Source organism: Meles meles, chromosome 20 (genome assembly GCF_922984935.1).
Source record: "Meles meles chromosome 20, mMelMel3.1 paternal haplotype, whole genome shotgun sequence".
NCBI classification, from domain to species: domain Eukaryota; kingdom Metazoa; phylum Chordata; class Mammalia; order Carnivora; family Mustelidae; genus Meles; species Meles meles.
Genome location: NC_060085.1, coordinates 25,364,764 through 25,375,832, shown reverse-complemented (window position 1 = coordinate 25,375,832; position 11,069 = coordinate 25,364,764). Strand labels below are relative to the sequence as shown.

The following is an 11,069-nucleotide window of genomic DNA, read 5'->3' as shown; positions in this document are numbered from 1 at the left end:
GGTGTGTGTGTGTGTGTGTGTGTGTGTGTGTGTGAATGAACTCAGACGCCATCTTTCTACTTTAAATGGGATGATGCACACACATTGCAGGGCACAGAGAAGGTATTCAATGAATGGTAACTATGAGGTTGATGATGTTTTTTTCCTGCCCCCCTTTTCATCTTCCATTCTCTTTTCCTTAGGGGAACAGGAAAGTGAAAATCTTACGAAATCCCTTCACTCTCCTAAACAAGATTAAGCTAATAGGAGGGTGCCAGGGTATGGGAACCCCGACTCCCCCCCCCCCCCAAGCTTAACTTAAAAGACAGTTGCATAGTGCCTTCCCTGTCCCTGTCGCCAAAGCCACCTGACCAGTCCCAGGAGTGCCTGGCAGCCTTTGGAGGGTACCCGGGAAGGGGAGTTCGGGAGAGGAGAGGAGGGCCAGGTGCTTTGACAAGGCAGCTACCTGGGAGGAGGCGCTTCGAAGACCCCCCGCGGCGCGGGGCCAGGCGCTCTCTGCTGCCCCCCGCGGAGGCGCCCGCGTCCCAGCCGCGGCCCCCCCAGCGGCTCCTCGGGAATGCTGGGAATGTGAGTCAGGGCCGCGGCGAGCGGGCGAGCGCGCGGAGCGGCCGGGCGGGGGGCCCGGCGGAGCGCAGCCCTGGCAGCGCCGCGCGAGCGCGCGTCTCGGGACTGCGGCGGGTGCCGCCCCCTCGGCCGTCAGCCCCGCCCGGCCCGGCGCCCGGCCCCGGCCCTCCGAGCAGTGCCCTCCCTCCCCGCCCCGCTCAACCTCCTCCTCCCTCTCCGGCTCGCTCGGGCTCCGGCTCCCGCGCCGGCTCCGGCTCCTCCCGGCCGCCCGGGGCCAGGGCGACGTGAGGTTGTAAAAATCCATGTGGGACGGCCCCGGGGCGAGCATCAGAAAGGTGAGACGTCGACGCCGGGGCCGGGGCCGCTGGGCGCCGGGCTCCCTCGGGGCGCGCGTGCCGGGCATCCCTCGTGCCGGGTCCCCCTCACTCGTGGGGAGCTGCAATGCGTTATCGCGGGGAGCCGAGGGGTGAACCATCCGCCTCCACCGGGGCTTTCTGGGGCGGAGGAAAGGATGGGGCGGCCTAAGGGCGGATTTGCCTTGATGTAGAAACCCCCGGATTGGAACAAGTGCACGGTTTGCTCTGGCGCGCGGGCGCCGCTCGCTCTCCCCGGCGGCCCGGGCCACCTCCCGCAGTCCCTCTCCGGCAGCCACCCTCACTGCCATCGCCTTTCTTCTCTCCAGCTTCCCCTCTTTCTCCTGGCTTTTCCCCTCTTGCCTCGAGGGTGGATGTTCTCAGGGGCAAGGGTCTCAGAGAACCCCAAGCAGAACAAAGTGTTGAAAGGTGGAGCCCCTGTCCAGGGGGGTGGGGTGCCTGGCTGCCTCGGTGGGCTCCGAGGGGAGCGTGTTAAGAAAAAAAAAAAAAAAATCCGTGTCAGGGAAAATGAAGCCGGCTTTATTGGGGAGGGGTAGAGTGTGGTGGTGTGTGAAAACGAATACGACGTGAAATTAAACGGAACGACATTCCTTTCCTCCCCCTCCCCATCTCCGAATTTTAGAAATTACAAGAAAAGGCGTACTTAGAAGGTGGTACCTAATTTTTTATTCTCATTTTAAAAAAATTTCGTCCGAGCCTTTGAGAGATCATCTTAGGACAGTGAAGATTAAGGGCTGCTTTGGTGCGGGATAATAAAACAGCGCTCATAAACTCGCGGATCGGCCCGGCCTTATTTATTTTGTACTTAAGGGTCTCTGTTCCTGCCAGAGAGGGAGGGTCCGCTCCGTTATGAGCGGATCGATTTTAGTCGGCTACCTGCCTTTGCTGGATGAAAGGCAGTTTACTCCCGGAGTGGTGAATTCTCAGGTCCCTCTGTGATTGACAGTCACACCTGCCACTTATATGGGCAGAACGGGGACCGGTAAAACCTCAAGAGCCAATCAACGCTCGGGAGAGGAGGGCAGCTCCCACTTGTCATGGTTAGTTTCCTGGTTGGCTTTTTAAATCGGTGGTTTTACTTAACCATAGGTTTCCACCAGGTATGAGGCTCCAGCTGTGAGAGGCAGACAAGCGGGAAGGAAACTCTTGGAAAATGGGCTTAGAAGCAAGTATGCTTGACTCTTGTTTGTTTTTTCTCTCCTCTTTCTCTCCTCACTAGTTGTAGTTGGGGATGCTCAGGCCATTGGCTTAAAAATGAAAATGAAATGGATCTTTGTAAAAAATGCAATGATGGGGTGCGTATTGGGGGTTAGAATTGTCCACCTATTTCTCTGGAATTGCAGGCTCCTTTATAAGAGACACCATTTACTGTTGAGCTCTCTGGGAAAAGGGTGTGGCACTTTGTCTCCTATGGTCACCCTTGTCCTTGTAAAGTCACATTGTTTTCTCAGTATACAGTTGTGATTGGCTCTTGGCTCTATTAATGGATTTATAAGATATTTTTGAAGCAGACAAGCGTACTTTATTAGGATTACCATGAATAGAAGTGGTTCCTGTAGTTTTTGACGGTGTGACTCAACTTCTGGAAGTGAGGGCTTGCCTTCTTCACTTACAGTTTGGCTGTCAGTTTGGATGTGGCCGTGAGGTCAAGACAGATCCCTTCCCGAGGGTAGAAGAGTTTGCCTTTAAGGTGAGTTTGCTTCTAAGGTGAGCCATCTTGTCTGTCTGCCTCTGTGCTTTAATAAAAACCCCGCACAGTTTGGGAGGGCGGTGTGTGGATGGTGATGGAAGCAAGACTTTCATGGGTGGCTGGAGTGTGGGCAGCAGGACCAGCTCCTCCTCATTCTCTATAAATGAAAGGCTTATTTTTTTCAGTGCCCTTCGCTCTGAATTCAGTAGAAAAATTGCTGGTTGATCCTGTTACCTTATAGAAGTTGTATGTGGATGTGAATATAAAGCTGTGCCTTCGCTGTTTCGTGAACAGATTGTAAGCCAGAGTGCACTGATTAGGATGGTTTTCATGTACAAGCCAGGTTTGTCAAGGTAGTATTATTACTATTGCAAATGCTAGCACTTTGTAAATGTTAGCACTTTGTGGAGTATTTTACATGCATTATCTTTTTTAAAACTTTCAGAGCTCCTATGAGGTAGGGGTTATTATTACCCCCAAATTATAGGTAAGGAAGCTAAAAGGGATTATGTATCTTGCCACAGTTTAGGGTAAGAGTGAGCACTTCAGTGCACATTTCTCTGACCCAGAGCCTGTGACCTTGGCTATGGCCTTGAGTTCAAATTTTGGTTGTGCCGTCTATATGTGTCCATTCTGAAGTATGGACTTTTCCAGCATACATAAGTTCTATTCTATTTAGAATCCACTGCGATGTTAATGTGTGCCTTGACTCTCTTGAAGGCCATCACTTCACCAGTAGATAAATTTAGTAACTTTGTGTATATTTCTAGTAAGTCAGCTTTGGCCCAGTGGAAATTTGGTTCCGAATGTAATGGTGATTATTTAAAAGAAGGTAAAACAAAACAAAATCCATACTCTTCTATTTTTACTGATACCTTATATTTCCAGTTGGAGTTCTGAATAGGTATAGGTTGAATACAGGCTCTTATCATTCATTTGGCTTTTTTTTTTTTCCTTTTGCTAAGGGATTAGAATTTTATTTTCTCTTTCACCTTCAAAGAGACTCTTTTTCATTAGTGATAAAATATAATTGTATTTAAAATTATTCTATTGAAATAGTGTGGCCCTCTTGTTTTATTATGTTGGAAAAGCCACAAGACTTAAGCCTTATCAGTGTCTTCCTTTTGGTGAAACTCAATGATCATGATTTGCCGAAAGAGATATACTCAAATATTAGTTTGAATGAATGATGTTGGAATCCATAAATTCAACTCAACAGATAGTCTTTGAGTTTAGTGAGGTTAACTTCTATAATCTACATTTTTGTTTATTTTACTAGGGACAATCTTTAACCTCTTTTATCAGCTAAAAAGTTAACATTTTGGGGATGCCTGGGTGTCTCTGTTGGTTAAGTGTCTGCCTTTGGCTCAGGTCATGATCCCATGGTCTTGGGATTGAGTTTTCCATCAGGCTCCTTGCTCTGTGGGGAGTCTGCTTCTCCCTCTTCCTGCTGCTCCTCCTGCTTGTGCTCTTTCTCTCTCTCTCTCTCTGTCAAATAAATAAATAAAATCTTGAAAAAAAAAGTTAACATTTTGGCTGTTTTATGGGAGACCTATTTGCCAGCCAGTGGTTTAGTTTCAGCAATTATTCCTTGGTACTTTATTGTGATTTTCCTTATTTTAGAAAAATAGAACAAATGGAAAATGGAAAAGCACTGATATTAATGATAGTTGTAGGTCCTATATCTAAAAGAGTTGATCCAAATGATCCAATCATCATTGGGTGTACCAAACGCAGAGATTCTTTAGTCTTTCTTTTTTTTTGTTTTTTTGGTTTTTTGCGTGAAGAAAAGGAAAAAAGTAAATTAATATGTAAGAAATGCTAAGATATGTCAATTGATAAAAGTTATATTAGTTGTGTATCAAAACTTCTTGACTTACAGCAACAGGTATTAATTCTCACTCTCCTGAGTTTTCTTTCTTTTTTTTTTTTTTAAAGATTTATTTATTTATTTGACAGACAGAGATCACAAGTAGGCAGAGAGGCAGGCAGAGAGAGAGAGGGGGAAGCAGGCTCACCACTGAGTGGAAAGCCTGATGTGGGGCTCCATCCCTGGACCCTGAGATCATGACCTGAGCCGAAGGCAGGGGCTTAACCCACTGAGCCACCCAGGTGCCCCTCACTCTCCTGAGTTTTTAGGTTGACTCTAATTTGACTGATCTAGGCTGGGTTCCCAGGTGGCTCTGCTGCTGGCTGCACTTGGTTTTGGTCTGCTACACATGTGTTCTGGGGCCCCGGTGGAAGGGATAGCAGCTACTTGAGGCATACCCTTCTCGTGGTGGATAACTGAATTTGATAGCTGAGTCAGACCGCACAAGCAATGTCATCTTCACAAACAACCTTTTTGGACATAGCATGTCACATGGTGAAGATCAACATCCATGGATAAAAGTAGACTCTGCCCATAGTAGAGGAGGGAATATGTGATGAACTATAATCTGAACTCCTACAACATGTAAAATGTATGGTGTTTTAGAGAATTTTATATTTTTTTCTTCTTATTCTTGGGGACTACAGTCTTCATCCCTTCACTCCCACAACTAACTTTATGACATATAAAGCTAGTATTTCACTTTGACATTTCAGGAATATACCATATTTGATTCTAGAAGACTGACTGTAAATGTGGATATAAATATGTACATGCTGGGTGCCTGGGTGGCTCATTTGGTTAACTTTGGCTTATGTCATGATCCTGGAATCCCAGGATTGAGTCCCATATTGGGCTCCCAGCTCAGTGGGGAGTCTGCTTCTCCCTCTGATTCTCTCCCCTCTTATGCTCTCTCTCACTCTCTCTTTCTCAAATAAATAAATAAAATCTTTAAAAAAATGTACATGAATTACTTAAATTATCAAGGCACTGTTTATTACAACCTACCGTGTTCCAAGAGACTATGCTCAATGGAATAATGAATGCAGAAGTTTTTGTCTGATGTGGGTTCTGCCACCATAGAACTTATTATTAGGAGTAGTTGTCAGGAAAGACTTCTTGGATTAAATGGCATTTTCCTGGACCTTGAAGCAGAGATACTGTGGGAGATACATATAGCGCATATAGATACATATATAGTAGAAATGTAAAAAGAACATCTAGATATAATGAGTTATTACATTTGGCTAGAGGGTAAATGGTAATAATAACAACAGTAACATAATAATAGCAGTAATTACAGTTCAACTTTGAGCAGCTAACTACTGTGCTTAGCACTTTATATAAAATACGTATTTTAATACTGGGATAGATTACTGATTGCTTATCCAATATTCCTCATCTCTTTTCTAACTAAAAGAACTCCAATTTTGCTTGAGATGGGAACATGCCCATCTCACTTTCCAAGACTCCTGTAACAGCCTAGAGCGGTCATGAGACTCAGGTCTTACTATGATATAAGTGGATGTTGTTGGATGGGGCTTTCCTGAAAGCTAAATGAGGAGGACACACTTGGCTAGTACACCCCAACAGCTTTGGCCCCTTTCTACTTCTTGCTGCTGGGAACCTAGGTGCAGTGCCTGAAAGGACACTTGATCTTGATGACCTTGTTGAGCCATAGTACCAGCCTAACCTGACTTTTCCCAAACTTCTTCTTCTTTCCTTTTTTTTGGAGGGGGAGGGCAGAGGGAGAAGGAAAGAGAATCTTTTTTTTTTTTTTTAAAGATTTTATTTATTTATTTGACAGAGAGAGAGATCACACGTAGGCAGAGAGGCAGGCAGAGAGAGAGGGGGAAGCAGAGAGCCCGATGCGGGGCTCCATTCCAGGACCCTGGGATCATGACCTGAGCTGAAGGCAGAGGTTTAACCCACTGAGCCACCCAGGCGCCCCAGGAAAGAGAATCTTAAGCAGGTTCCATGCCCAGCACGGAGCCCAACGCCAGGCTCTTTCCCAGAACTCTGAGATCATGACCCGAGCCAAAATAAAGAGTCAGACACTTAACCATCTGAGCCACCCAGGCATCCCCTTCCTTATACTTCTTATTGCCCAAAACCAATAACTTTCTTACTTGCAAGCCATTATTTGTTGCTTGTAGTCAAACATAATCCTCACTGTTACACTCTCTCAAGAGCCTCTCAAAGTAGACACCATCATACCAATTTTGTAGGAGAGAACATTGAAACTCAGATCAAGGAACTTGCACAAAATCTAGGATTTATTACTATGTTGTTTTGACTTCCAGGCTCATCATCTTGCTTTTGGCTGGGCAGGATAAGTACTACAGCGGAGATAATGTTGGGAAAACGGGCTGGGGGAAAATTGAGGAGGTAACTGGATTCCCGGTTGAAAAGTCTGAGTCTTATTTCGTGGGCTAGCAAATATAAGATGATTTGAAAAAGACAGAGACTGGAGGTTAGAAGACCATTGGGGCTTAAGTATGTGACACCCAGTGCTTTAGCGTGAATGAAGGTAGAGGAAAAGCTGGGCACGAAGCAGAGCTGGGAACATGAGAAGAGAATGGAATTGAGTGAATGCAAATCATAGGTGGCTGTTAACCTGTTCTGAGAACAAAATGAAAGTCTCCTGAAGGTTAGTATTAATGTCTACTAATGGCTTCACATTTGCCAGGAAGTGGGGAATGAGTAATGTAGAGAATTGCTAATGGGATGTGAATCATTATTTAGTGCAGTAGGGTGGGGGCTACTTATCGTCCATACCATTTGTTGTGTGACTTGATCTTGGTCTGGGTCTGGCTCTCTTGTGCCAGTTAAAGGAAGCAGAGAAGAAGGGTAAGACCAGAGGGTGGTGCAACGGTAAAACAAATCTGTCAAAGGACAGCTGCTAAGCATTCTGGAACTTTCCTGGGGGTGGGATGGAGAGGGGTCACTTGAACTTCCTGGGTCTCACTTCTTTCCCTCCTCTCTTTCTACTTTTTTTTTTTTTAAAGATTTTATTTATTTATTTGACAGACAGAGATCACAAGTAGGCAGAGAGAGAGAAAGGAGGAAGCAGGCTCCCCACCGAGCAGAGAGCCCGACATGGGGCTCCATCCCAGGTTTTGGGATTGTGACCCGAGCCAAAGGCAGAGGCCCTTACCCACTGAGCCACCCAGGCGCCCCTCTGCTTTTTTTTTAATCTATAAAACAAAGGATTTGATTTACATTAGTGGTATTCATAAGTTTTTCAGCTGTAGAAACTTTTCTTGTGTTTCCTAAAAAAAAACTTATCTGGACCCTCCATACAGTTAGAGAAAAAAGCAGAGCTTCTCTGAAAAGTCAGAGTCCAGGTTTATGTTGTTTGAGATGCCTTCATATTGAGGTCGCTGATCTCAAATGCTCCCTATACACCTTCCCAGGTCTAGGATTTGAGAATCTTAGAGCGATGTAGTTGTGTTTTGGAGTATCTTCTTTAACCAATCCCTTTGTTATTCCACAGCTTGTTGGTCTTTGTATCACCTGTGGTGGAGATCATTCATATTCTCCCTTGCTACGTTTTTCTCCTTCCTTCCACATAGAAGTGACACAAGCCACTTCCATGCTAGAATATTTAATTTCCGGTGTGGGACCATCCAGTGCTCACTTCTGCTGCGACGGTCATGGAAGCATGTGTTGAGATGGAGCTCCATTTGCCTGGGTCCCTGAGTCAGTGAATGAGCAACTGGCGCTGGATATACAATGTGACCAAGAAAGAAACCTTTGTTGTTTTAAGCCATTGAGATTTTGTGATTGTTTGTTTATGTGGCATTTTTTTTAAAACCTTAAACTTTCTGATCATCTTTTAGTATATGTGGCAAACTTCATTTACTTTACTTTTATTTTTAAAAGAAAAGTTTATTTTTATTGGTTTATTATTATTTTTTTAAGAGAGGGAGGGAGGGACAAAGGAAAGAGGGAGAGAGAAGAGGGGAGGGTCAGAGGGAGAGGGAGAGAGTCTTAAGCAGGTTCTACGCCCAGTGCAGAGTGTATTCTCACAACCCTGAGAAAATGACCTGAGCCAAAAATCAAGAGTCGGATGGTTAATCGACTGACTGAACCATGCAGGGACCCCTAAAGATTTTATTTTTAAGTAATCTCTATACACAATGTGGGACTCAAACTCACTACCTGAGATCAACAGTTGTAGTCTCCACCGACTGAGCCAGCCAGGTGCCCCATCATTTAACTTACTTTTTACATGTCTCCTGGATCAACCTGAAGCTTGTCCAACTTGTCCTTACTTTGTGGTTAGGAAAGCAGGGGGTAGGCATCTGTATTAGCTGTCCATGCAGGTCTCTGTACTAAGAGAGTCCTTGGATTGGAATACTTATGCTTAGTAACATTCACTTTCAAATTAAAAAAAAGAAAAACAACAAAAACAAAACCCAAAAACCTCTGAAGATATATTGTGTAGTGTACCTTTCTTTCCTTAAAAACGGGGTGGGGGGACTTTAATTTAATGACCTGTTGCTTTTTTAAGTAATAGAGCTCAGTGTCTTGGAGAAGAATAATGAATATCAGTTACCATAATAATGGCTACTATTGATTGAGTACTTATTCATTGAAATCTTTGTTGAGCATTTACTATGTGATAGGTACTGGGGGGGGTATAGAGGTGAGCTATAGACAGTTCTTTACTTGGAGCTTACACTCTAGTTGGAAACTGTGGTAAGTTAACTCTGTTCTGTGAAGGATACCATTTACTGAGCATTTACTAGCTGCTAGGTGCTTCATATTCCTCATTTCAAACTACCTATAATGGCTGGTAGTATTATTCTTATTTTATAGATGAGGAAACTAAGGCTCGAAGAATTTGTTAAGTTCTATGAATGCAATTGCTTTTCCTTTTTGTTGTATCCCCAGTGCCTAGAGGAGGTTTTTTTTTTTTTTTTTTTTTAAGTAGACTCCATGCCCAGCATGGAGCCCAGCGTGGGGCTTGAACTCACAACTCTGAGATCAAGACCTGAGCTGAGATCAAGAGTCAGACACTTAATTGGCAGAGACACCCAGGCACTCACCCCCAAGAAGAGTTTTTTTTTTTTTTTAAGATTTTATTTATTTGACAGACAGAGATCACAAGCAGGCAGACGGGCAGGCAGAGAGAGAGAGGAGGAAGCAGGCTCCCTGCTGAGCAGAGAGCCCGATGTAGGGCTTGATCCCAGGACCCTGAGATCATGACCAGAGCTGAAGGCAGAGGCTTTAACCCACTGAGCCACCCAGGCACCTCCACCCCCCGCAGAAGAGTTTTTAACACGTAGTAGAAGCTCAAATAAATATCTGTTGATTGAACGAATGAACAGAAGAACTCGCTCAAAGTTAATGCCGTGGCAGATCTAGAATTTGAACCCCATCCGCCTGATTCTCAAGGTCGTAAATGATTGCTTGCTGTAGAAAGAGCAGTGTGTGGCCCCGTGATTGCAATAGAAGCAACAACTGGCCCCTGTTGTCAGTGGGAAGGCACCAGGAAGATCCAGGCTGTTTTTCTTCCACAGCTAGGGCTGAGTCCTCTGTGCGATTTGCGATTAACTCTGCCTCAGGTGTGGAAGCTCAAGGCCACAACCTCAGTGACTTAATTGCGGATATAATTGGTCACCCCTCTCTTGGGCCAGTTCAACTTCTGCCGTAGTCCGATTTTCTTAGCTCTTGGCTGGCTCTGTTTCCCAGTGTTGTGCTTCAGAGTTCTGCATTTAACTTTTTGGGTATTCCTTTTCCACTTCCATCTTTCAGATTTATTGCTTTGGAGGTCCAGGAAATCTCTGGTTGCTGGCACCTAGTGGGCACTCAACAAAATTAAAAAGAGAGAGAAAGGAAGGAAAGGCTGCCAGCACTTTCAGGAAGAAACTAAGGGATTACTTTTCCCTGGAAGTCAGTAGTGAGATTGTGGCCCCAGCAGATGAAAACTATGGGTTGGGTTAGAGGGCATCCCTGGGCTACCCCTGTAGATGGAAGGCCAGTGAGACGATAGTCATTGGTGTCTTGCAGAAGCAGCTTTACTTTGCCGTGGCTTATTCTTTAGAGTCTACGTTCTGCTCATTTGATTCTCTTGTATGTACGCAGCATGTTTGCGCATGTGTGTGCGTTGTGCGTGTGTGTGTGTGGGGGGGTGTCTGATAGTGTTTCCTTTTTTTTCCCCTTTGCCTTACAGCTTTCCACCCCTAAAGGTAGTTGTCATTACATGATTTCAGAGTATGAATGAATTACAGGTAGCAAAGTGCCTTCCCCGTAAATGTATTAAGAGCAAACTATTAATTCAAGGCAACTCCTTAGTGGCTCAGAAGACAGGAGCTTGAGTGGGAATTGAGCAATGTGTCTGTTCTGTAGGAATACGCTCAGATCCTTATACAGACTGAGAGAGACTTTCCCCTAAAGCAGTGTGGCTAATTATAGTAAGAAAGGGCAGGGTTTTAGACAACAAATTAAACCTAGTTGTGGATTGCAGTTACTAGCTCCTTTGTAGCAAGTTTCTCTGAAACAATGTGGGTGTGGTTGTGGTGGTGGTGGGGGGGTAGTTCATCTTCTGTGGGTTCAAGGTGAC

The 11,069-nt window shown here is 45.0% G+C and overlaps 1 protein-coding gene across 14 annotated transcripts in view; it reads left to right on the top strand.

Annotated features, from left to right (window-relative positions):
- The first annotated feature begins 814 nt into the window (after window positions 1-814).
- The window catches only part of ERC2 (ELKS/RAB6-interacting/CAST family member 2), a 924,700-nt gene continuing 914,445 nt past the window's right edge, over window positions 815-11,069 (top strand). For 13 of the 14 annotated variants that reach the window (XM_045991216.1, XM_045991229.1, XM_045991215.1 and 10 more), the window contains exons 1-2: window positions 815-899; window positions 2,554-2,628. The gene's annotated coding sequence lies outside the window, so the exon portion shown is untranslated. The remainder of the gene's footprint in view (window positions 900-2,553; window positions 2,629-11,069) is intronic. The other variant, XM_045991219.1, reaches the window with a different exon arrangement.